This window comes from Gorilla gorilla, chromosome 22 (genome assembly GCF_029281585.2).
Source record: "Gorilla gorilla gorilla isolate KB3781 chromosome 22, NHGRI_mGorGor1-v2.1_pri, whole genome shotgun sequence".
Classification (NCBI taxonomy): Eukaryota; Metazoa; Chordata; class Mammalia; order Primates; family Hominidae; genus Gorilla; species Gorilla gorilla.
Genome location: NC_073246.2, coordinates 2,367,764 through 2,395,064, shown reverse-complemented (window position 1 = coordinate 2,395,064; position 27,301 = coordinate 2,367,764). Strand labels below are relative to the sequence as shown.

General features: G+C 38.3%; 1 long non-coding RNA gene and 1 pseudogene across 1 annotated transcript in view; one reads left to right on the top strand and one right to left on the bottom strand.

Annotated features, from left to right (window-relative positions):
• Nucleotides 1–3,879: 3,879 nt before the first annotated feature.
• LOC134757880 (uncharacterized) overlaps nt 3,880–27,301 on the bottom strand; it is a 146,753-nt gene continuing 123,331 nt past the window's right edge. Inside the window, exon 3 of the long non-coding RNA XR_010132417.1 lies at nt 3,880–4,854. This is a non-coding gene — a long non-coding RNA (uncharacterized lncRNA). The remainder of the gene's footprint in view (nt 4,855–27,301) is intronic.
• Nucleotides 7,214–25,470, top strand: LOC115933410 (C-terminal-binding protein 2-like; annotated as a pseudogene).

The window sequence follows — 27,301 nt, the reverse complement described above, 5'->3', positions numbered from 1 at the left end:
TCGAGGACCAGATGGATTCACAGCCGCATTCTACCAGAGGTACAAACGGGATCTGGTACCATCCCTTCTGAAACTATTCCAATCAATGGAGAAAGAGGGAATCCTCTCTAACTCATTTTATGAGACCAGCATCATCCTGATACCAAAGTCTGCAAAGACACAACAAAAAGAGAAAATTTTAAGCCAATATTCCTCATGAACATCGATGCAAACATTCTCAATAAAATACTGGCAAACCGAATCAGGCAGCACTTCAAAAAGCTTAGCCACCAAGATCAAGTGTGCTTAATCCCTGGGATGCAGGTTCAACGTATGCATATCAGTAAACATAATCCATCACATAAACAGAACAAATGACGAAAACCACGATTATCTCAATAGATGCAGAAAAGGCCTTCGAGAAAATTCAACAGTGTTTCATGCTAAAAAACTCTCAATAAACTAGATATTGATGGAATGTATCTCAAAGTAATAGGAGCTATTTATGAGAAACTCACAACCAATATCATACAGAATGGGCAAAAACCGGAAGCACTCCCTTTGAAAACCGGCACAAGACAAGAATGTCATCTCTCATCACTCCTATTCCACATAGTGTTGGAAGTTATGGCCAGGGCAATCAGGCAAGAGAAAGGAATAAAGTATATTCAACTAGGAAAAGAGGAAGCCAAATTGTCCCTGTTTTCAGATGACATGATTGTATATTTAGAAAACTCCGTCGTCTCAGCCAAAAATCTCCTAAGCTGATAAGCAACTTCAGCAAAGTCTCAGGATAGAAAATCTCCTACAATAACATACAGAGAGTCAAATCATGAATGAACTCCCATTCACAATTGCTTCAGAGAGAATAAAATACCTAGGAATCCAACTTACAAGGGATGTGAAGGACCTCTTCAAGGAGAACTACAAACCACTGCTCAACGAAATAAAAGAGGACACAAACAAATGGAAGAACATTCCATGCTCATGGAAAGGAAGAATCAATATTGTGAAAATGGCCATGCTGCCCAAGGTAATTTATAGATTCAATGTCATCCCCATCAAGCTACCATTGACTTTCTTCACAGAATTGGAAAAACTACCTTGAAGTTCATATGGAACCAAAAAAGAGCCCGCATAGTCAAGACAATCCTAAGCAAAAAGAACAAAGTTGGAGGAATCACGCTACCTGACTTCAATCTATAATACAAGGCTACAGCAAGGAAAGCAGCATAGTACTGGTACCAAAACAGATATATAGACCAATGGAACAGAACAGAGGTCTCAGAAATAACACCAAACATCTACAACCATCCGATCTTTGAAAAAAACTGACAAAAACAAGCAATGGGGAAAGGATTCCTTATTTAATAAATGGTGCTTGGAAAACTGGCTGGCCATATGCAGAAAACTGAAACTGGATTCCTTCCTTACATTGTATACAAAAATTAAGTGAAGATGGATTAAAGACTTAAATGTAAGACCTAAAACCATAAAAACTTAGAAGAAAACCTAGGCAATACCATAGGCATGGACAAATACTTCATGACTAAAACACCAAAAGCAATGGCAACAAAGCCAAAATTGACAAATGGGATCTACTTAAACTAAAGAGCTTCTTGTAAAGGGCCCGCTAGGGGTACCCAAAGCGGGCAGAAGGCTCTTAAGGGGAAGGTAAGGTTTGAGGGAGGGCAGGTGAGGCACCTGTGGCAGAAAAAAAAAAACGCAAAACAAAAAAAAACTCGCTACCAAGAAGCGTTCCTGGTTCCCCCACGGACGAAAGTACCTTCCCATCAGTCCCTGCACTGGGCCTTGGGGACTCTGGCGTCCCTGGTTCGAACCCAGGGAGCGACTCAGGCCCGCTAGGGGTACCCCAAAGAGGGCGGAAGTCCCCTGAGGGGAAGCTTAGGTTTGAGGAAAGGGAGGTGAGACAGCTGTGGCAGAAAAAAAAAAAAAACTCAGGGTCGAGACGCATTCCTGGGTCCCCCACGGAAGAAAGTGCCTTCCCATCAGTCCCTGCGCTGGGCCCCGGTGACCCTGGCGTCCCCGGTTCGAACCAAGGGTGCGTCTCGGGCCCGCTAAGGGTACCCCAAAGCGGGCAGAAGGTCCTTGAGGGGAAGTTAGTTAAGGTTTGAGGGAGGGGAGGTGAGGCACCTGTGGCAGGAAAAAAAGAAACCGCGCCGCCAAGAAGCGGAGCCTGGGTCCCCCAAGGGCGAAAGTGCCTTCCCATCAGCCCCTGCGCATGGCCCCGGGACCCTGGCGTCCCTGGTTCGAACCCAGGGAGCATCTCAGCCCGCTAAAGTTTCCCCAATGTGGGCAGAAGGCCCCTGAGGGGAAGGTTAGGTTTGAGGGAGGGGAGGTGAGTCACATGTGGCAGGGGAAAAAAAAAAAAAGAAAGAAAACCTCACCGCCGAGAAGCGGGGCCTGTGTCCCCCATGCACGAAAGTGCCTTCCCATCAGCCCTTGCTCACGGCCTCGGGACCCTAGCGTACCTGGTTCGAAACCAGGGTGCAAACAAAACTATTATCAGATTGAACAGGCAACCTACAGAATGGGAGAGAATTTTTGCAATCTACTCATCTGACAAAGGGCTAATATCAAGAATCTACAAATAGCTAAAACAAATTTACAAGAAAAAAACCCATCAAAAAGTGGGCAAAGGATATAACAGACACTTTTCAAAGGAAGACATTTATGCAGCCAACGGACATATGAAAAATTGCTCGTCATGATTGGTCATCAGAGAAATGCTAATCAAATCCACAATGAGATACCATCTCACGCCCGTTAGAATGGCGATCTTTAAAATTTCAGGAAACAACAGATGCTGGAGAGGATGTGGAAAAATAGAAACACTTTTACACTGTGGGTAGGAGTGTAAATTAGTTCAACCATTGTGGAAGACAGTGTGGTGATTCCTCAGGGATCTAGAACCAGAAATACTTTTTGACTCATCAATCCCATTACTGGGTATATACCCAAAGAGTTACAAATCATGCTACTCTAAAGACACACACACGCATATGTTTATTGTGGCATTATTCACAATAGCAAAGTCTTGGAACCAACCCAAATGTCCATCAATGATAGACTGGATTAAGAAATTGTGGAGCATATACAGCATGGAATACTATGCAGCCATAAAAAAGGATGGGTTCAAGTCTTTGCAGGGACATGGATGAAGCTGGAAACCATCATTCTCAGCAAACTATCACAAGGACAGAAAACCAAACACCGCATGTTCTCAGTTATAGGTTGGAGTTGAACAATGAGAACACATGGACACAGGGCGGGGAACATCTCACATTGGGGCCTGTTTGGGGGTGAGGGACTATGAAAGGAATAGCGTTAGAAGAAATACCTAATGTAAATGATGAGTTGATGGGAGCAGCAAACCAACATGGCACATGTGTATCTGTGTAACAAACCTGCACGTTCTGCACATGTACCCTAGAACTTAAAGTATAATACAAAAAATTTAATGTTACATACTATAATTTCTGACCAAAAAGGATGAAAACTAGCAATCAATGACAGAAGAAAATCATAAAATTCACAAATATGTAAAAATTAAGCAATTTACTCTTGAACATGCTTCTGTTCAAGAGTTAGAAAACTTAATATTTTGAACATGTCTATAATGCCAAAAGTGACCTATAGATTTAATATAATCCCTATAAAATTCTTAATTTTATTTTTGACAGATACAGAAAATGTGACTCCCGAAAGTATATGGAATTTCAGGAGACCACAAAGAACTCTACAGTTTTCAAAAAGAGAAAAATTTTGGAAACATTACAATTCCTGTTTTCAAAACCTGTTACAAATCTACAGTAATCTAAGTAGTTTGTTACTGGCATAAAGACAGACAAATAGACTAATAAAACAGAATGCAAAATAGATGTAAACTCTCACATATTTATTGTAGCTTTACTTACAAAAATCAATAGGTTAAAGCAATCCATACTTCCCTCAACAAACAAATGAATGAGTACAATTTGGAATATAAAAACAATAGAATATTACCCAGCTTTTGAAAAGCAGAAAACCTTTTATCTATAATAAAAATAAAATCTTGATGACATTATGCTAAATAAAATAAGCCAGCTACAAGACAGATACTGAGTGTATCCACATGCATAAAATATCTAAAGTAGTAACATCCTTAGAAACAGAGAATAAGATAGCATTTGTAAAGGGCTGAACAAAGGAGAAGACAGGCAGTTGTTTCAGGTGTATTGAGTTTTAGTTTTGTAAGATAAAAATGTTCTAGAGATATGTCGAATAATGTCAATGTGCTGAAAAGTCTAAACTATATAATTATTGTCATTGTAGATTATTGTAAAATTGTAAATAATTGCCAATTTTACATGTTTCTTATAACAATGTAAACAATAATAATATCTAAGTGAGATACCATTTTAATGCATTTCAATAATTATCTTCAGGACCTCGGCAAAACCTGAGTCCTGTCCTCTCGCTTTCCTCCCCGTACACAGCGAGCTTCACCACTTGCTCCACACCTTCTCCATCAACTACTACCTGTCCCTGGGATCTGTCCAGTCGCCCAGCTAAAGTGCTCAGCAGGTCAGCAGCGCGGCGAGCTTCTATGCAGGCGTGGGGTCTGGGGCTCCTGGATCTCTGTGTCCCATTTCACAGAGATTGCCACCTACTGCCGCCTGCTAGAAGATGGGAAGGACTTCAATCTTGGTAGTATTCTGGACAGCAGCAAATACCTGCAAAGCATCCAAAAGACCAACACCCACAGGATAGTGGATGGCAAAATGGTGTCTGAGACCAACATCACAGACGTCTTGAGGTGCTAAGCCAGCAGAAGCAAGGTCCCTTTGCGGAGCAGGAGGGCAATAAAAACTTCTGTGGTCAAAAAAAAAAAAAAAAATTACCTTCTCATCACAGAAGTGTTTTCCTCAAGCAAATGTAATATAGATTCATTATTACATAGGTGTGGAAATTAGGGCAATTTCCACAACTACTCACCCAGAGAGGATTAAAAAAATAATTGACCACCAACTAATTACATAAATACAGAAGTCATAAATAAAGCATGAGTAATGTTTATACAGTCAAACGAACAGAGAATTCTGTTGGCAATACACATATGGTTGATTCATATTTGACTTTTTTTCTACACTCTTTTAAAGTGTACACAGTTAAATATAGTCATAAAAAATTATAACATATAAGCAGAAACTAAAAACACAATTAAATGATGTAAGACAGCCTATCCTAACAGGAAAATACAGGAATATAAAATATTACAAAACAAAGTTAGATAAACATTAACCTGTGAAATACTGAATAAACAAATCATGCAACTGAAGAAGACTCTTTCTAGATAACGGCAATATTCAATCATAACTGGACAGCCATAAAGAACAGATTTTGAATTATTAGCATATGGTTAGAGTAACAAAATTTCACAACAAATGCATTATAATCTTCTATAAAGAACATTTAGAAGAAAATTTTATTGAGGATTTCAATGAGTCTCGCTCTGTTACCCAGGCTGGAATGTAGTGGCGAGACCTCGGCTCACTGCATCCTCCACCTCCCAGGCTCAAGCAATTCTCTGCCCCAGCCTCCCGAGTAGCTGGAATTATAGGCACCCGCCCGCATGCCCTGCTCATTCTTTTTGTGGTTTTAGTGGAGACGGGGTTTCACCATGTTGGCCAGGCTGGTCTTGAACTCCTGACATTGTGATCCACCCACCTCAGCCTCTTAAAGTGCTGGGATTACAAGCGTGAGCCACTGCACTGGCCTATAATTTATTTTCTTAAGTAAAGAAAAGCTTTACATTTTTAAATATGGGAACAACATGAATATTGGAAAATATGCAATGAAACACTACTATATAATAAGCAATGAGAAATAAATTATATTATCATTCAGATAATGTTGAGGAAAGTAAATAGAAACACTAATGGTAAGTTTTTCTATGCAGTAAACTTAGACACACAAACTGAAATTTTATTAATGTGAGGTGCATACTAAGTAATTCACTTTTATATAACACATAAATTCAAGTATGCTATTCTGAAATCCCTGAAGCTAAAATTATAGGCTAATTTGGGATACATAAAAATCAAAAAGTGAAAACGTGAAGATCACAGTCCCACTAAGCTTTATATAAGATTAAATAATAAAATAACTCAATAAGAAATAATGTAACAAGAATTTATTCTATTCTTGGCAGGTTTCTAAGTTTTTCTATAGCATTAAGGTCTTTAAAAATTCCTTGAGGTGAATAGATGCAATAAACTATTCCACAGGTGAGGTGCTTGGCATAGAGAGTTCACGTTTTTAAGTTAATTTCTACCAAGGAAAAGAAAACTTTTTGACCTACATTACCAGAGATGAAAAAAAGAATAAAGTGAAATAGAAGCTTCACTATATCATATGTGCTGAAGTGCTTTGGGCTCTGATAAAAGTTTTTCCGATTTTTTTGCAGGATCACATTTGAAATCATAGGACTGAAAATTATGAAGCAGAAACATTTGTCCTTGGTGTTTCTGAAATATGTGAACCAAACCCCAATGCCTGCACTTTTACTCACAAAATTCTGACATGAGGCACAGATTTTTACAAAATAGCTTAATATAGAAGTCTCGCAAAATGTGCAGATTTCCCCAGATCCCCCAAAACAATGGAAAAGCACTCAGACCGCAAGGCCTTCAAGGGAATAACAGAAAGAAGAGGAGAGCTTTGGCTGTCACTGTGAAAGCCCTGGAATATTAGTGGAGGGACAGGAGGAGCCTTAGAAGATTTAGAAGCATAATAAGCATAGGGTAGGAAATGTGCATCTGTGGCAGCAAAAGAAGTAAATCTAGGATTTTCCAGAACGAATTTCATTGAAGCAGAACTTCCCACATCACATTTTTAAAGTTTCCTCCTTGGCCTTTGCACCTCTCATCTTTGTTATTTGTTCATTCTTGCCTATTGGGGTGATGCTTATTATTTTCTCTTTTTACATTCTAAAGATATTTCCTTTACTGTAGAACAGGGGCATCCAAGGGAGAATCTCACCACGACCCCAGGTCTAGAGCGCCCGGAGTCCGCGATCCCTGGGAATGGAGGCGGCTTCGGCCTGGGGTCGTGGTGAGATTCGTTGGTGGCTGCGCGATTGTGGCGGAGTTGCAAGCAAACGGGTTTCATCACCTTAAATGGTTTTGAACCAAAGAAGCTGTATTTCCTTAAAAAGATGGACACTCCATCGTGTGAACTATAGAGTTTGTGAACAAATTTATATTGGGTTCATAGTGGCGTCATGCACGCAGACTCCTGAGAGTTCCCCTACGTTCTTAGAGGACTGCTTTGCCTTTTGATCTGAGAGTTGCAAAGTTCCCTAAAGAATGGCCCTTGTGGATAAGCGCTAAGTCAAGAGACAGCGATTGGACAGAATTTGTGAGGAATTCGCCCCCAGATCATGAAAGTCACCCTGAACCCCGCCTCGTAGTGGCTCTGCTGGATGGACGGGACTGCACTGTGGACATGCCCATCCTGAAGGACCTGTCCACCTGGCCTTCTGTGAGGCTCAGTCCATGCAGGAGATCCAGGAGAAAGTTCTAAACGAAGCCTTGGGCGCCATGATGTACCACACCATCTCCCTCACCAGGGAGGACCTGGAAAATTTCAAGGCCCTGAGAGTGATCGTGCAGGTGGGCAGTGGCTACGACAACGTGGCCATCAAGGCTGCTGGCGATCTCGAAATTTCTGTGTGCAGCATCCCGTCCGCAGCCGTGGAAGAGACAGCCGTCTCCACCACCGGCCACATCCTCAATCTGTACCGGGGGAACAGGTCGCTGTACCAGGCAGTGAGGGAAGGCACGCGAGTTCAGAGCGTGGAGCAGACTGGCGAGGTGGCCTCAGTAAAGGCCCGCATTCGTGGGGAGATGTTGGGCCTCATCGGCTTCGGTCGCACCCAGCAGGAGGTTGCAGTTCGAGCCAAGGTCTTTGCAGGATGGGATCGAGCGATCCCTGGGTTTGCATAGGGTCTACACACAGCAGGATTTGCTGTATCAGAGCGACTGCGTCTCCTTGCACTGCAATCTCAATGAACAAAACTACCACCTTATCAATGACTTTACCATAAAGCAGATGAGGCAGGGAGCATTCCTTGTGAACGCAGCCCGTGGTGGCCTGGTGGACGAGAAAGCCTGAGCACACACCCTCAAGGAGGGCAGAATACGAGGGGCAGCCCTCGACGTGAATGAGTCGGAGCCCTTTAGTTTTGCTCAGGGTCTGTTGAAAGATGCCTGGAATCTTATCTGCACTCCTCTCACTGCCTGCTACAGCCAGCAGGTGTCACTGGAGATGAGGGAGGCAGTTGCCACTGAGATCCGCCAAACCATCATAAGTCGCATCCCGGGAAGCTTAAGAAACTGGGTGAACAAGGAATTCTTTGTCACATCAGCGCTTTGGTCCGTAATAGATCAGCAAGCAATTCATCCTGAGCTCAGTGGTGCTACCTACGGATATCTGCCAGGCATGGTGGGCGTGGCTCCCGGAGGACTTCCTGCAGCCAGGGAATGCATCATCCCTGGAGACATCCCAATGACTGACAACCTCCCAACAGTGGTGCATCCTTCCCAAGGGCCCTCTCCCAAAAGCCCACAAAACACGGGGACAATCGAGAGCATCCCAACGAGCAACAGCAGAGAATGCCGGAAGGTAATCATTCAGATATATTTGGGAACAATGAAAAATAGATAATCTAAGAGAAAAAGAATCTGACGGCGTTTTTAGCTGATTCTGGACATATGCATCATTGTTGTTGCAGTGTTAAAACAAGAGCTAGAAAACTGACAATGTCGTCTGCTTACGGAAGCTCTGAAAGACTAGGGTGTGATTTATTAACGACCAACTTCTACTATTGTGTGTTAAGTTTTTCATCTGTGCATCACATCACAAAGAATAAATAGAACTTTTCCCTCTATCAGTCCCTTAGGCACAGCAGGTCCTGAACACCCTGCTTATATGTTGCATCAACAGTTCAAATATCAAAATAAAAACCATGAAGAGGAAATCCGCATCCTGTGACTTGAGTCCCTTCAGTCTACAGGGACTGGTTACAGCTTTTTGCTAATAGGAAGATTACATTACTAGAAAATGTGGAGTAAACTGTTTGCCTGTGGTAGACACCTGCATGCATAGTATTGAAGACAGTACCGGCTCCCGTACAGAGACGCGTCTCTCACATCTGAGCTGCATATTGAGCGGCAAGTTGGTTGTAAGTTCAGTAAAAGCCGCTGATGATGCAAAAAAAAAAAAGTATTAAGTTTCACAAGCTTTTAGTAATCAAGTACATTTCCTCAGTTTCAGATCCTCTGCGATTTTATTGAGTGGAAACTCTTACGCTGAAAGTGTTCAAGAAAAATAATATTGCATTTCCTTATGTCATAGGAAACACTTTTAATGGTAACTTGTCAGACTATGAACAAACCCACTTTTTAAGATATTGATAAAGTCTTCTTTTCTTCACGTGATATTTTATACAAGAACGCTTCAGATGTATTGGATGTGGCTGATTTTAACAAATCCTATTGGATTTGTATCAATTAGTTACATGTTCTATTCATAGTCTTGTGTGAATCATTGCCTTTTTGTTTAAAAAGATGGCCTATTTTGATCTTTTGTATAAGTACATTCCTGTTTTTGTGACAAAATAAAAACTTTAATTTTGTCCCAAACAGAAAAATAATGGCTATCAGAAGTATGTTTTGTTTTAGTGTGAGTTACCATTACTGTATTTGTGTATTGTAAAGGTGGACATTCTAATTACATTAAAATGTAATTAGAAAAAAGTGCTTAATGAACAAAAACAGAACATAGACAACTAAAGAATATTAGAAGTGATACATGAAGAAAACGAGATATCAATAAAAAGATTTTTAAAAACCAAGAAAAATTGTGACTCTGAAGAACACAGTAACTATATTAAAAATTTAATAAACAGTCACAAAAGCAGATTTAATAAAGCAGAAAAAATTAGACAGTTGATATCATTGCACGTATAAATACTGATTCATGAAAACAAATTTTTAAACAGAATAGAGAAAAAATGAAAATTGGGACTTACAGCACACCACCAAGTGGACCACCGTATTTATAAAAAGAGTCTTAGAAAAACAATATAGGAGAAAAATAATAAAGAGGATATTTTTAAAAAGTAGCTGAGAACTCCCTAGATGACAAGGTAATTAAACAAGAAGAAATCATGCTAAACAAAAAGCTTCAACTGGAATAATTTCACTTCAGAAAAAAAAGTTAAGCATTTCCAAAACAAATAAAAGTTGAGTGTGTAACTAATCACAGGAACAGTGCTAAAGGAAATGTAAAAGAAAGTCTATCACATCCAAAAATGACAATATATGCTGCACAGCATCATAAAAGCATATGAAAATAGAAAGCTCTCTATTAAAGGTAAATACATAAACAGCTATAGAAATCTCTACTGTCATAATGATGGTGCACAAAACTTTCACGTTATTGCTATGGAATTTAAAAAATGAGGCAGAAAGCTGCATAAATATGTGTTCGTAGATACTCAATAAGAAAAGATAACAAGTGATATTAATAACAAAGTCAGGGTATAAAGAGGTACAGCTTTGCATTCCATTGAAATATAGTCATTATATATTGTCATAACTTTAAGATGTTTTATGAAGTCTTTATTTCTCAAGATGATTACAAAAAAACCTGTAGATGGTATGCAAAGGCAAATGAGAAAGAAATTGAATCATGTCACTACAAAATCAACGAAGAAAAATAAAGCAGTAAGAGAAAAAAATGATAAATAACACATCTACAAGAAACACAGAAGACAATTACAAATAATAATAGTAACTTCATTAACTACAGTAATTAATTCAAATACAAAAAGTTAAATACCTTAAAGAAAATGCATAAAATGATTTAATGGATTAAGAACAAAGAAGATCCAGCAATGTGCTGTCTACAAGAGTCACTTTAGCTCTAAGGACTCAAATAAGTTGAAAGTAGCAGTATAAAGAAAATATATTTTATGCAAAGAGTAGCTACAATTGGAGGGCCATGGTCATAATTATATTAAACAAAATATATTTTAAGTTAAAAATTTTAACAAGAGACAGATTGTTATTATGTAACGGTGAGATGGACTAACCTGTAAGAAATCTATAACAATAATTTAGAAATCATATATATAATTTGAAAAATCTACAAAAATATACCATTGGGATTTTGATAAAAATTACATTAAATTTTTATTTTACTATAAATAACACTGATATCTTTCTTTTCTTTTTTTGTTTTGGAGATAGAGTTTCTGTCTCCCAGGCTGGAGGACAATGGCACGATCTCGCGATTGGCTCACTTCAACCTCCGCCTCCCAGGTTCAACTGATTCTCGTCTTTCAAATATGTAAAACAAATATTGACAGAAGTCAAGCAAGAAATATATAGAAACACAACAATTGTGGAGTTCAAGACTCCGCTTTCAATAATGACTAGAATAGTCAGATGTAATATCAGTAAGAAAGCCAAACCTGAACATTATAGACCTAACCAGCATTTACAGAACTCTGCGATCGAAAGCAGCAAAATATGCAATATTCTCAACCACACATGGTACATTCTGTTAGGATACATGTCTTATTAAATTTAAGAAAACTGAAGTCATGCAATGTAAATGAAACTAGAAATCAAAAGCAAGAAAATGTTTCAGATATGTAAATAAGAGGAAATTAAGCAAAATCTTACATATAGTCTTGCTCAAGTGTCAGGTGATTTAATATTGTTAAGATGTCAGGGCTGGCACGTGACTCATGCCTGTAATCCCAGGACTTTGGGAGGCCAAAGTGTGTGGATCACTTGAGATCAGAAGTTTGAGACTAGCCTGGCCAACATGGCAAAACCCTATCTCTACTAAAAATACAAAAGTTAGCTATATGTGTTGGTGCATGACTGTAATCCCAGCTACTCTGGTGGCTGAGACTGGAGAATTGCTTGAACATGGGAAGCAGAGCTTGCAGTGAGCACAGCTCACACCACTGTCCTTCAGCCTGAGTGACTCACTAAAACTCCATCCCCAAAGGAAAAAAAAAAAAGTTGTCAGTATTATCCATGATGATATAAAAATGTAACGTAATTTTCATCAAAATCCCAATGGTTTTTTTCTGCAGAATTTTTGTGTATAATTCTAAAAGTTGTTTAGGAACTGTGACTTGCCAAACACCCTTTAAAAAGAACAAACAGTTATTACATTTTCTCATTTAAAATCATGAATCAAAGCTACAAAAATAAAAACAATATGGTATTGCCACAAAAACAGTTACATAGATGATGAAACAGAATAGACATGCTGGAAATAAACCCTCGCATACGTGATAAAATAATCTTCCATATGCTTTCCATGACCACGCTATAGAAAAATAAGATTCTCTTTAACAAAGAATTTTCAAAATTGAATGTTCACAGAGCAAAAATAAAGTTGGATGCTTCCTTTGTATTATATATAAAAAGTTGTTTTTTAATGGATTTAATGCTTAAACATAAAAACTAATAAAATCCTTAGAAGTAAACATAGGGGAAAAGTTTATGACATAAGTCTTAAAACTTTGCTTAAGTATGACATCAAATTCATAAGAAACAAGGAAAAGAACAAAAAAGAAAGGAACTACATTAACCTTCAAGTATTCTACACATCAAAGAAAACATTTAGTGGCATACAAATGTCACCTAATAAGTGGGTGAAAGCTGGACATGCTGGCTCATGCCTATAATTCTAGAACTTTAGGAGGCCAAGGCAGAACGATCACTTGAGGCCGAAAGTTTGAGACTAGCCATGAAAATATATCAAGACCCTGTCTTGTATAGGGTAATATACGTGCATACATATACACATATAACAAAAAAGTGTAAAAATATTTTCTAATCACATATTTGGTAGGTGTTAATTTCCAAAATATATAAACTCCTAAAATTCAACAACAACAAAATGTTAATAACTTGATTTAGAATGGTAAATGTTTGAAATGACCTTTCTCCAAAGAAGACATAGAAATGACTAGGTATTTAAAAGGATACTCGACATGACTCTTCTAGAAAAATGCAAAGCAAAGTCACAATTATCTATGGCCTCAAGCCGATTTTTAAAATAGTATGAAAGCTCTTCAAAAATTTTAAAATGAGATTATTATATAATCCAGCAAACCCCCTTCTGGCTATGTACTTAAAATATACAACGCAGATCTGGAAGAGATATTTGCACAACCAAATTTATTGCAGTATTATTAACACAAGCCAAAAGGCAGAAACAATCCAGCTGTCCCTTGACCAATGAACAGATTAATAACAAGTGGCACATACACAAATTGGAATATTATTCAGTCTTTAAAAAGACACATGATATGATAATTATTGAGAATATCGCGTTAACTGAAATAAGCCAGGAACAAAGTGAGAGTCTATGATTCCATTCATAATCAGGTATCTTTAGTAGACAAACTCACAGGAAAAAAATGTTAGAATGGTGTTTGTCAAGGGCTGAAGAGATGGTAAAATGGGCAGTTGTCTTAAAAGGCATTTAATGTTAGTTTTGCAAGACATAGAAGTTCTACAGGTGTTTTGCAAAACTATATGAATGTACTTAACACTTACAAAATATACACTTAAAAATAATTAAAATGGTAAATTTTACATTATGTGTTTTTACCACGATCACAATTTTTAAAAGACAAAATATGGAGTTATAAATCTTTCCAAAAATTAAATTTTGTTCACAAAAGATTTTCTCTCACACAAAGGAATTATAGATTCATAATTAAACACATTGTGAAATTAAGACTATTTCATTGACTATTCATCCACACAGGATAAGACAACCATTGAAAATCAGCCAAAAAATATGAAGATAAGCCATGAGCAAAGTTGGGGACATATTTATAGAGACAGACAAACACATATATAATTTAATTTTGAAAACATATGACCGATTTATATTTTAATTAAACCCGACATTAGTTTCCTGAGTGAAAGTTGGTTTTCAATTTGGGCAAATGAAGACCTTTCTGGGGATAAATGGATTCTTTCTTCTCCGTTTCTTGATATGGACCTGTGCTGGGGACTGGTCAGCTGTTCAAGTGAAATGCACTCAGTTTTGGTTCTGTGCCAGGATTAAACCTACGATACCTCACATTTCATATATAAACCCCGATGAAGTGTTCCTAGGAGATGGCTGCCCCATAACCTATGTTTTGCCAAATGTTTACTATGAGTTTCACCACCATCCTCTTGAACGTGGTATTGTAACTAAAACTCTCCAGGAAATTCTACTTAAAGCTAAAATCAGGTATATCTCAAGAAACTCCTTTCTGATTTGAAATGCATCTGTCACGTGTTGTCTGCAATCAGCATCCTCTTTTAAAGAAAGTAGAAAGGACAGATGAGGAAACTGATAGTGTTACTGACTGGGAGCAGAGGTGAGAATACACATGGTGGACTTCAGTTTGTATTCTCATTTAGCAGAGAGAGGGAGAGACAGCCATCTGCGGTTTCTTTTACAAAGCCAGTAATCTCCATCATGAGGGCCTCATTCTTAGGACCTAATTAGCTCTGAACTCTTAATGCCATCACACTGGGCATTAAGGTTCTGGAAACTGGAGGGGGGAGGAAATCACATAGTCTGCTGCAACTTCCAAAGTTATATTTTAAAAAAATATTATTTTCCTCCTACTTGCTCTGTCTTGTGCTTCCTCTCTCAATCTCTCTGTCTCCCTTTCTCTCTTTTTCTGTGCATATGTCTGTCTATCTCTGTCATTTTTCATCTCTTTATTGTAATCCTCAAGAGAAGGAAGCGGTCTCCAGTGTCTTAAGATGCTCTAGGTACAGACCCACATGATAGAGAACTGAGGAGATGCCCAGACCCATGGAGAGGAAGGAACTCGGGCTCTCAGTTCACACTGAATCGTGCCAATTTCTATGAGGGAGAGTGGAGGCTGATCTTCCCCAAATCCAGCTTCAGTTGAAATCACAGCCCCAGCCAATTAAGAGACCTTGAGGCAGAGGCACCCAACTAAGCTATATCGAGATTCTGGTTCACAAAGTTTGTGAGATAGTATTTGTTGTCGAAAGGTGCTAAAATTCAGGGCAATGTTGTCAGAGAGGAGCAAATGAGTAACCTCCTCTTTCAGGTCCCAGGATCCTCCCTCCCCTCTGTTCCTTTCTTTCTCAGGCTGCCTGCAGCCAAACTGGTCCCTTCCTAACCTCCTCTGCTGAACTCACTTGTGCCTCTGAGTCTCTTCACAAACAGTGGCTTTTCCCTGACACACTTTCCACACCTGCGCAGTTGTCATTCTTGTCACAACATAATGTCATCTCAGTGAGGCATTCATGTCCCCTCCAGACAACCTCTCCCCAACCCTCCCTCCCAACATTCTACTTTATTTCCATTATAAAATGCCTTTTCTTTCGCATGTACTTGCTTTAGCGCTTTTGTCCTGCAGTCCTCAGACTGTGGGCTCCCGCCGGGAGGCAGGGATAACATAATCATTTTTGATACCACATGGTGAATCTACCAAGGTAGCTGCCACAGGGTGAGTGCTAGGGGAAGAGTCGCTGAGTAAAATAACATGGAAAATCACAAAGCGCTTCTTCCTGCTTTTGGCCACCCAATAATTTGGAGATCAAGAATGATAACAGGAGGTGCAGGACCTCAGCGTGACTGTCCCCCTGGCTCCAGCTGCTCCAGGAAAGCCCAGCGGGCATAAGAAACACGGGGTCTGCCGCCACCTAGAGGCCTCCACTAGCACTGCAGCCCCAGGCAGAAGCATCGCAAAACAGGTACCTGTACTGGGGGATTCTCAAGGCAGTGGCTCTTCAGGGACCCCTGGGGAAAAGGAGCAGTATCTGAAGGCTCCAAGGGCCATAAAAGTGACCTCGGAAGCCTCCCTTGATTCCTATTTTCCTCAGCAGCTTTGGGTGTGCTGTGCACTCATTAAACACTTTAACAACATTCAGAGACATTATTTTCTTCCACTTCCGAATGAGGACCTCAAGGACACCCCAAAAAACTAGTATTTTTTCTGGGCCCCACACTCCAGAGCCCAGTGCATTGTCACATTCTGCTTTATTCCAAGTGCTTATCTGCCCAAGTCTCTAGGCCTCTCTCTTCTCTGAAGGACCTCTAGAAACTGAAAAGCCTCTTCCCAGAGTCTCAAAGCACAGTGAGTTACCAATGAAAAGCCAAGGGGAGCAGACACTTATGAGTATCTAGAATCCTTGGTATTATTCCTTCTGAGTACCCCTATTTATGAGGGAGAAAACGGATTCTGTCTTTCCCGTAGCCTCTGTTTATATCACATGGGGTGGTGGGGGGAGGGCATAGCTCATTTTAGTTCCAGGTGCCCACAGAGGTGGGAGTCACAACCCCAGTCCTGTCCTCTTGAAACAGCTGCGGAGGTCCCCAGGCCTGGCAGAACCCAGGGAACCTGGAGGATCCTTCATCCCATGCTGTCAGCTCCTGGACATGTAGCTGGGGGAGTGGAGGCCTCTGCCTCATGGCAAAGCTGTCTCTACTATTTCTTCCCCTTTTGTCACTTCTCTGGTTTCCTCCTCCCTAACCTCACTTCCATGATCTCCACTTTAGAAGCTTGTGTGTGTGTGTGGTATTTGCGTGTGCATGCCTGCACACCTATGTGAAAAGTGGAATAGTAGAAAGCCCAGGTAGAAAGTAGAGCACAGGGTTTTCCAGGGCTTAGGAGATCTCATTTCAAAAGCAAACCTGACGGGAAGGGTGCTTGCAAGGCCTAGAAAGCTGGTTCCCTCCCTAATACTCTGTGTTCTGCCCAGTTTCTGTGATCTGGACAAGTCTTTGGCTTCTTTTGGGCCTCAGTCTTCCTGTTGTAAAATGAGGAGTTGAACACAAAACTGTATAAACACATGTTAAGTGACGACATGGTGTCATGCTCAATACCAGATAGAATATTGGGATGGGGTGAGTTTGGGCAGACTTAGGTGTCCATAGGTGCTCAGGGCTCTGGACATGGCCAATGCAGGTGAGCATAGAGCACGGCGCAGCCAGGTTTTTTTTGCAGGGCTTGGGGATGAAACAATGCACCACAGGCTCTGCTCTTGAGGCTGGTCCCACAAGAATTTCTCACGTTCAACCAGCAACTGTTTGATGCATTTCATGTCCTGTGAAGCCCATGTCCACCCCCATTCCAGTGAGGGGCACAGGGCCCTGGACCTGTAAAATAATGTCTTCTGCCTTTTTTTTTCTTTTTCTTTTTAACTGCGTGGATATTTCTTTTTTCTCTTTTTCTGTTTTGTTTGTTTTTTAACTAATTTTTAAGACTTCTTTACAGGTCAGCTGTGGTTCCTCAGACCTGTAATTTCAGCATTTTGAGAGGCGGAGGCAGGTGGATCATTTGAGGTCAGGATTTCAAGACCAACCTGGCCAGCACGGTGAAACTCCGTCTCTACTAAAAATACAAAAAAAATTAGCCAGACATGGTGGCCCGTGCCTGTACTCCCAGCTACTCAGGAGGCTGAGGCAGAAGAATTGCTGAAACTTCGGAGATGGAGGTTGCAGTGAGCTGAGATTGCACCACTGCACTACAGACTGGGTGGCAGAGCGAGACTCTGTTAAAACAACAACAAAAAAAAGAAGATAGAGAGAGAGAGATCTTTGTATAGAGGATGTGTGAGCCCCTTTGTAATTTCATGAGTTGCAAATATTTATTCTAATTTTGGAACTTCTTTTCTTATTGTGGGGTTCTCTTTAAGTTTGGTTTGGAGGTTATCAGTGTTTTGTTTTGCTTTGTTTCTATGTAACTTTTCTCCAGATTGATTTATAGATTTGTATTTTCACAATACAATATTTTGGCTAAAATCTTGTAGAAACTGTATAATCAATTTAAAAAATTTAAATACATATAAAAAATCAAAGAACTGTAAAAACTGTCCTGAAGAAAAACAAAGTTTGCGAGCTTACAACGGCATATATTCAGACTTAGATTAAAGCTATAGTAATAAAAGCTATGTATGTTAGTAATGCCAAAATAGGCACAAAGAAAAGTAGAAAAACTCGAGAGTCCAACTCAGACCCACACATTTGGATATTTTGTATATTACAAAAGAGGCACAGAAGATCAGTGGAGACAAGACAGTCTTCTCGGTAAATAGCCTTGGGTCAACTGGTTATTTATGTGAGAAAGAAATACTCCTATCTTACATCATTAACAAATTTCAATGACAAGTGGATTTTAAATTTTAAGGTGAAAGTTGAAAACAATATTTCTAGTAGATAACGTAGAGAAATATGTTCATGACTTTGGCACCGGCCAAGATTTCTTAGGACACAAAGTGCATTAACCATCAAGACACAAATATGACAAATTGGATCTTATTAGAATTAAAACCTTCTCTTCATAGAAATTAAACCTTCAGGAGAGTAGAAAAGCAAGAACAAAGTGGAAGTCTACATTTGCCATATATTTATATGGCAAAAGCCTTTTATCTAGATTATTTAACTAAATCCCATCAAATAGTAAAGAAAGATGCATACATTGAACAAAATTGGCAAACATGTGACTAGGAGTTCCACATACAGAACCGAAGGGCCAACAAGTAGATTAACATATACATATCCTTATGCATCAGAAAAATACACATTACAAATACAATTGAATACCACTATGCAATAGTTAACATTTTTGAAAACTGATAAAATTAAGTACTAGTGATGATGCCAAGCAACTGGAACTTTCTTATACCATTCTGTGTGTAAGCTGTTATAACCATATTCAAAATGGCTTGGCTAGTATCTCCTAACTTACACGATGTACTTAACCACGCTCTGGGACCCAGCACCTCCACTATTAGGTATAATAGAAATGCCAGCATAGTTTGCAATGCAGAAAAGTGCTCGAAGCAGCATTACTTGGTACTTTTCCAAACTGAAAACAAATCAAATGTGCATCAATAATAAAACAACTAAATAAAACAGCTACATATTCCTTTATAAGGGGACTTTATACAGATATAAAATTAATTACTGACATATCAAAATGTACAAAAATCTCTCAAGCACAATTTAATTAGATTTAGAAGTCTTAGCCAGATCAATGATAATAGAAAAAAAAGACATCCAAATAGAAAAAAAAAGCTGAATTCTTGCTCTCTATTTGCAATATGAGTCTCTATGTAGAGAATGCTAAAGCCTCTCCAAAACTCCTTTTGGAGAAAACTTGAAAAGCCTCCTGGAATGGATAAGCAAGTAAAGTTTTAGGACACAAAACCAATGCACAAAAATCAGTAGCATTTCTATGCACCAATAACATGGAATTCCTGAACATCTTCTATTTTTATTGCAGTCTCAATTTATCAGCTACCTACTTTTTATTGTTTTTTCAGCTAAACTAATTTATTCTTCTGTATAATTTCACCTTCTTAATAAACCCCAGGGCCAAAAAGTGAGAATAAAATACTTGTATGCATCCTGTTTCCTCATTTTGAAAACTTGTCTAGATGAAACCATACTTGTTCTAGGGAGTTGGCATAGACAGCATTTATTTCTATTCTCAGCAGGGATGCCAGCCAGAAAGACGGAGTTCCTGAGAAGGAGGCAGGTGTCCCATACATATGGGGAATTCTCAGCCATGTTAGGTGACAACCACAAGCATTTTCACTCTGGTTAGACAGGACTCTGGATGGTCATATGGGAAAAGAGCCAAACTCTAAGGGAGTGAAATAAGAGATTGCAAAGATTTATGCATTTACCCAGGGAGGATTTATCGTGTTAAATTATGTGCAAAACCCTGCACAAAGAGCAATTAAAGTGAAAATTATTAACGCATTACCTTTACTTCGGGAAACTCACACTAGTCAGATTCTCTGAACCCCAAAACTTAACAACAACCTAGTAAAACTTGTTCAGAGTGGAGAGAGGGTGGGAGCAGGAAGGTAATGTTAAAAATCAGGCTGGGTGGATGAGATAATTACCCCTGGTTAAGCAGTGGAAGTATGGATGGGTTTGGGATGGGAGAAGACAAAATAATCTCCGCAGAGAGTGCAGATAAAAAAGGGCAGAAACCCAGAAGCCTTATGCAGGAAGAAGAATGAGATTGCTGGACTGAGGAGAGTGACAGTAAAAAGGAGAGGATAGTAGGCCTCTGTGGTCATCTAGGGACTATGGGGTGGGTTAGTTGGAGTTTACAGAATCAGTGAGGTACTTTTGAATGGTAGCGTGGGTAAAGAAGAGCTATACTTTGGAATAATTATGTAGCAATGGTGGTTAGGAGCAATAGAAACTCAAAGTATTACATAAATATGTCTTTTCTTATTCTCCCACACAAGCCTTTCACCTTTCCTCTTAAACTGAGAAAGGAGTGGTTTTCTAAGATGTTTTTAAATTCCCACTGGCAAGCATTACTCTGTGCTGCCTTTTAGTAAAGGTTTGTTTTAACCAAATCAAAGAACATTGAATGGATTTTCTTGCTCACAATGGTTCAGTGCAATATCTCATACCTTCTACTAGTTTTCAGAACATTTAATGTGATGATCCTGACAGCCCAAAAGTATTCCCTTGTGCAGAAAGAAACCAGCAATTGATGGAAATAATTGACTGAGTGTCAATACTCCACGGAGGGGTAATCCGCTTGCTAAGGCTCCCTCCTCTGGGCTAGGCCTTCTACACCCATGGGTGTCCTGCTGTGGCTGGAGCTGGAGCTGAGAAGGAGCTCTGTGGGTCTTCCCAGCACACAATAGGTGCCCAATTAGCATGGCCGGAATCGAGCTTCTCCCTCTCACCATTTCTTTCTCCATTTGTCCCTTGTTGGGAATGGAGAGTCCTGCAACTAAGTTCAGCTCATGGTTGAAGTTCAAATCTCGGCTGATACTTGGTGCATGTTGACTTTTTTGAGAAGAACTTGGGAGAATAAAACATTAAAAAGGCGCTGGCCAGGGATGGTGACTCATGCCTGTATTCCTGGCATATTGATAGGCTGACGAAATGGAATTGCTTTAGGACAGGAAATTGATACCAGCCTTGTCACCATAGAGAGACCCCATTTATACAAAAAACATTAAACAATACAAAAATTTAGCCAGCTGTGATAGTTCCCAACTGTAGTCTCAGCTACGTTGGAGTTTGAGGCAGAGGATCACTTGAGCCAGGAGTTCTAGGCTGTAGTGAGCTATGATCATGCTACTGCACTCCAACCAGGGCAAGCACGCAAGATGTTTCAAAAATAAAATCTTTCACTATTGTTCACCTCTATAATCTCTCCAGAATTTGTGCACTATGTAACAGAAAGAAACAAACTCCCCAAGAGTTTGGTTCTTGCTTAAGATTTGATTTGCTACTGCTTCGCTGCACCTTTATGTCCTCATTTTGTAAAAAATAAGAATCCCCAGGTGAAGTAGAGTTTCTCCCCAGCAGAGGGTCTCACCGAGGCCCCAGGACTGGCACTGTAGATGGAGGCTTGCCTTTCAACCTCTGAATAATAATTGACACTAAAATTGAGAAAAGTTTTCCAGACACCAGCTTCCTGAAAGGAGCATCCAGTCAGAAGACAAGATGTGGTAAGTGGCGAAGGTGACCCAGGCTGAGTGGGAAAGTCCACCAGCATTTCTGAAGACTGAGCTAGGGGAGGGTTTCCCTGATATTCACTCCTTCTGCCCTCCGTACATTCCTCTACTTTTCCCAAACTTCCGTCTGACCTCCTCCAAATTTTCCAACCTCCCAGGGCTTTCTTGTCAGGGAGTCTAATGAAGTAAAAGCTTTAAAATTGGTTGGATTTTTAAAATAATTTTATTGATTCTTAAAATGTACTGACGCAAAATTAGAATATCAATTCTTGAAATGTTTAAAAAGTAAATTAACTGTAAGTTGACATTTAATTAACTTATTTGATTCCTAAGTAAAATAATTTTTTTTGAAACAAGGTCTTATTCTGTCACCCAGGCTGGAGTGCTGTGATGAGATTTTGGGTTATTGCAACCTCCACTTCCTAGGTTCAAGCGATTCTCATGCCCCAGTCTCCCAAGTAGCTGGGACTACAAGTACACACCACCAACTGGCTAATATTTGTGGTTTTAGTAGATACGGGGTTTTGCCTTGGTGCCCATACTGGTCTCAAACTCCTTGTCTCAAGTGATCCACCAACCTCAGCCTCCCAAAGTGTTGGGATTACAGGCTTGAGTCACCGCACCTGGCCTTAAAATTTGAAAAATTATGGGTAAATTTAAATTACTCAGAAATAGCCAGAATTAACAATTGAATACTCTTAATCTTTTTCTCATGCATAACCCTTTCTAATCTTTCTATTTAAATTTAGGATTTGACTCGGTTCTAGTGCTTTAAAACCTGCTTTTTTCCTTCAAGGAAATGCAAGCCATATCACAGGGCAATGGACATCATGGACTTTCTGATGCTTAGTGGCTGCCCGGTTGTTTATCTATGACCTCCCATAATGTACTTAGGTAACACCCTCTTGATGATGGGGTTAAGTTGTTGAAATTACCTTGTCCTTTCTGAAGCACTCAGTGGAAAAAATTAGATCTTAAAAGAAACACATAGACCCATACCACACACTTCCTTTGAAATTCTCTACTGCTTATTTAAAGAGATGCTTATTCCTGACTAACGTCCTACATTACACTCTCTGTAGAACTTTTGGAAACTATAAAAGTACAAGAGAATCAGTAAGGCAATTCAATTTCTCACAGGATCCTGTGCCTCTAAGAAACACTTCAATTCTTATAATTTGGCATATTTCCTCTCAGTCATTTTTCTGCAGATTTCAAATTTTGAGCTCTAATGTATAAGTTTTGTTATACCTTTTAATGTATGCCTTTAATTAATATGTTTAATGGTATATCATCTCATAAGCGCTTCTCCATGTCATAAAACAATTCTTTGTACATCCCATTCTTAATACATATCTGTAGCCCCAAAGAAGACGCATAACTTGTTTACTCTTCTAATCCCCTATTATTGGAAAAATTAGTTTTTCCAATTCTTTGAGATAATAAACTGGTTAGGGTTAGTATTTTGGTCCTCATTTAAATTTTCTAAGAGTTGCCTTTCTACAAGTGGCTAAGTGACTGTTACAAGGAGAAAAGGCTTCCTGCAGGGGTGTGCCCTGGGGTTGAGGCCTCCCTGCAAAGTGCCTCCCTTGTGGCAGATCCCCATGTGTCTTTCTAACATCAGCACAGTAAGACTGAGGGTGCTTGGAATTCTGCAGCTGTGACCCGTCTCGAATCTTCCTTGAATTCAGGTGCAACTAATCTCCTCCATTATGGATACAGGAAGTAGGCTGTAGAGCATTCTGTGACCCTGAAGAATGACACGATGTCCTTGATAAAGAAGATGTAAATTTCTGAAGAAGAAATAATGTTTTCTCAACAGCAGAAGTAGATGAAGAGTCTATTCAGTGACTGGGTCATGGAAAACCCTGTTCTCCACAGGTAGATGCTGCCCTCTAGGTAAACCCACACCCTTGGTGTATGCCAGAGGCATCAGAAACACAAAGGAGCTCACACAAGATGAGTGCCAGGTAGCAATGAAGCCTCAAGAACTTCCACTGGGACAGAAGGTAATAACTTACTCTGCAGAATTTTTTGCATCTCCTTCCCCATCCCCTGGCTACTGACTGCAACTGTGCAGCTCAATTGCATGCAACTGTAAATATAACTACGATTATGAAAAGAGCTGAGATTGCAAATCACAATTACAGACAACTATGAATATAGATGAGAACAAAAACCACAAGCCTTCTAAAGGGTGTATAACATGTAACAACAGCTCTCATTAACTCATGTTTAGGTACCAAGGAAATAATAGCAGGAATGTTTTATGTTCACATTCCAAACAAAACCTATTAACAACCATCATCAATTCATTTAGTTCTATTTTACTCGTATTTGTTTTACTCTATCTTGTAAGCACATATGCTTCTCAGCTAGAACTAGAGAAATAACTTAGTCCACTGATAGTGTCTCAAAGTTATGTAAGTCATTCTATCAGAAGTCTGTTTATAAGAATACTTGGTGCAGTTATTTCTGTGGGTTTCTGAGACATTCTTATTTTGTTGAGGACAAAGCCCTGTGGCCTGGAAGTGATTTGCAAGGACTTTTAGAAAAACAGCAGAGTACAACCAAAATTAAATACTAATGAAAAAGTAAGCCATGCCTACAGGAATGTAGTTAGTTGACACCACTAAAATGTTGTTTTATATAATGCAAACGGCACTAACACTTTGACAAATAGAATTATATTATGTACAGTGAGTTCACTGGACTGTTTAAAAAAACTTAAAATAATTTCTGGATTATTTATGTTAATAATGATTATGTAAAAAGTTTAACCTAGCGGAAGCTAAGCATATGTCTGATTATTTAAAGTAACAAAATGCAAAATAGGCAGATATCCATTTATGATAGCAGGACATAAACACTTTGTTCTGATACAACTATCAAACAGAAAATGTAAGTAAGAAATGGAAAAAAAGTGACCTGTGTATGCTGATTATTTATATGTGTGTATATTACTCTGCAAAATTATATAATTTTTAGTAACTTAGATTACGTAAATATGTATTATATTTTAGGCCGCAGCAAATATTAACACATTTTTTAACGTGCAGCTTAGATAATAGTTGATGATTACAATTTATTAATATTAGCCTCTTACAAAAAACGGTTATGCAAAAAGAAATTCTAAAATTAATTTTGTATTAACTTTGAAAATTTTAAACTCTTTTCTACAGAAGTTTTTAAATTACAAACAATAAAATAGAAAGTTTATAAAAAAAAGAAACGCTATTCAGAAATAGTTGGATTTTGATTCATTAATTTTTCTGAATATTAGTACTTGGAGCTTCACCGTTAATAATTCCAATAGGCCACACAAATTTTCTCCTCAGTTAAATGGCAAAACAGAAAGCATTCAATTTTTAAATATATCATGCAATTTTAATACCGTTTTTCTATATAAATGACACAAAAGTTAGACCAGTAAAAATGTAATTTCTTCTTTGAAATTTCAAGAGCTGAGCTGAGCTGGGAAGAACTAAACTGCTTGATATCAGAGTTGGAAATTAAAGCAAGAGGCCCACATCAAAGTAATAGTTAATCCTTTTTGTCTTCTTTTGTTTTAAGCAACAGGCAAAATCAGATGAAACACCGACTCCTCATTGTTCCCTTTTTCCCTCATGGAAAAGTACCAGAAAAGGGTCAGATGGATCAGCGCAAACGTGGGGAACTGTCTCACTGCCGAGGTGACCCCCTCATAAAAAACAGGCCTTCAATTTTGTGGAAAAGGGGGCACGAGAGCATGGAGGAGAATGTATGAGCAAGAGTAAAAATAATTGAGTATTAATAAGAATGTATAAAAATTATTATCAAAGTTCCATTTCTTCTCCAGAAACAGGGACCCGAACAAAAGTTTCTGAAGAAGGCCCTGACCAAAAGCCGCTCAGGAAGGTGCCCCTGAATCTAGATGCCTGGACTGGGAATGAAAAGCTACATGTGTGCCTCAGAGGCCAAGATGGCCGGTATTGTTTATTTCAACCCCTCAGAGACTGCAAAGCACTGACATTTACATGCTCCTCCTACATGCACATGTCAGTGGGAGTGTGACAACCAATGCTTTCAAAGATATAATGTGGGTATCAGAGTTTCTGGCAAAAATTTAGATAATCTCATCTTTTCAACCTCAAATAACAATATATGCTGAGAAACTTCAAAGGCGTGTACCTCCACAAATAATTTTTCAGGAAAGAATAAAGAAGCACAGCTGTAAAACAAAAATTAGACTAGAAATTGATGCTACCTTTGGGAAATGCTAATAAATGAAGCACAGGTTGTTAGAATTTAACATGTCTGATTGGTGAATATAATGTAACAGCAGCACAGATGCAGGAGTGTCTGGATCTGACTATGCTATCTAAAGATAGAATCCTTACATTATCAAAAGTTTAGAAAAAATAGGTTAGAGTAGTTAGTGGAGGTGGTACTTCTCCTCTTTGGTTGATTTGGGAATTAACACCAATCCTCATATGAGTTTCTGGTTCATATGTACACCATGTGTTTTAATCAGGACAATTTAGGTAAATATATTGACAATCATTTTCAGGTGTCTGTAAAGGGAGCATTGTTAACATTACAGATATCTTTTCACTGGAATAAAATACCTTGACCCAGAATCTTCAATGACCCCATCAATTGAAGTCCGTCATTTATAATCAAATGTAATCTACTATTCTTTTTAAAATATACAAAGTAAAAGTCATCAAGATCAAAGTTATTCAGAAACAAAATTATAATAAAAACACGGCTGTACCATTAGATCTTAATAAATCCCAAAATTGTATATATAGTGTAGAAATAATATAAGTAGTTACAATGATTAAATATAGTAGATGAAAAGTTTAAAAGTAAGAGTAAAATAAAATATATTACAAAAATAATTAGGTAAAAATTTTAAATGTAAAAAAACTTTAAATGTAAAGGATAGAATAAATAGAAAAATTACATAAATGAAAAAAGGAATTACGAATTAGAAGGTAGATGAAGTGAATATTTAGAAGTCCCAATAGGGATAAAACAAATAAACAATATGAAAAATTACAATACATAAAATTCTAGAATAATTCATGTAGTTTAATTCCAAGTTTAAATAAATAAAATGGAGTGAATGTCAAATAGGGAATAAAATATATAATTATTAAAATAATTAAATATAATAGCTTAAAGGCATACTTATTAAAAGAAAAACAATAGTTGAAAGCATAATACAAAAAGAGAAAATGACGTAAAGCCATCTAAGATAAGATTCAAATTAATTATAAAGCAATGAAAACAAACCTATTTCTCAATATGTGAATAACATCAAGAATCCAATAGATTATGGTCTTCAAAGTTCTGAGGGAAAAACATGTAAATTTAAAAATTACATATATTTGAAAAGTTATTTTCAGGATTGAGGACAAAATGTAACTTAATACACAAAAGCAATGTAAACTGAGTATATTTAACTCAAAAAAATGCACTTAAAATTTGCTGAAAATTTAGTTTATGAAGACAAATACCCTTTCTGAGAACAAACATTGAGATAAAATAAATTTGCAAACATCTAAATAGGTCAAAACTGTATTAACACTGTGTCAAATTATACACAATGTGTGATATATCCATATGAAGCACATTTATGGAAGAATAAAAGAAAATGTTATCCCAAGTGTTATATTAAATAAAAGAGTAAATTTCGTAATAGATGATTAAACAAGAAAAATAATTCTTGCCCAGGTTACATTTGATTTAGC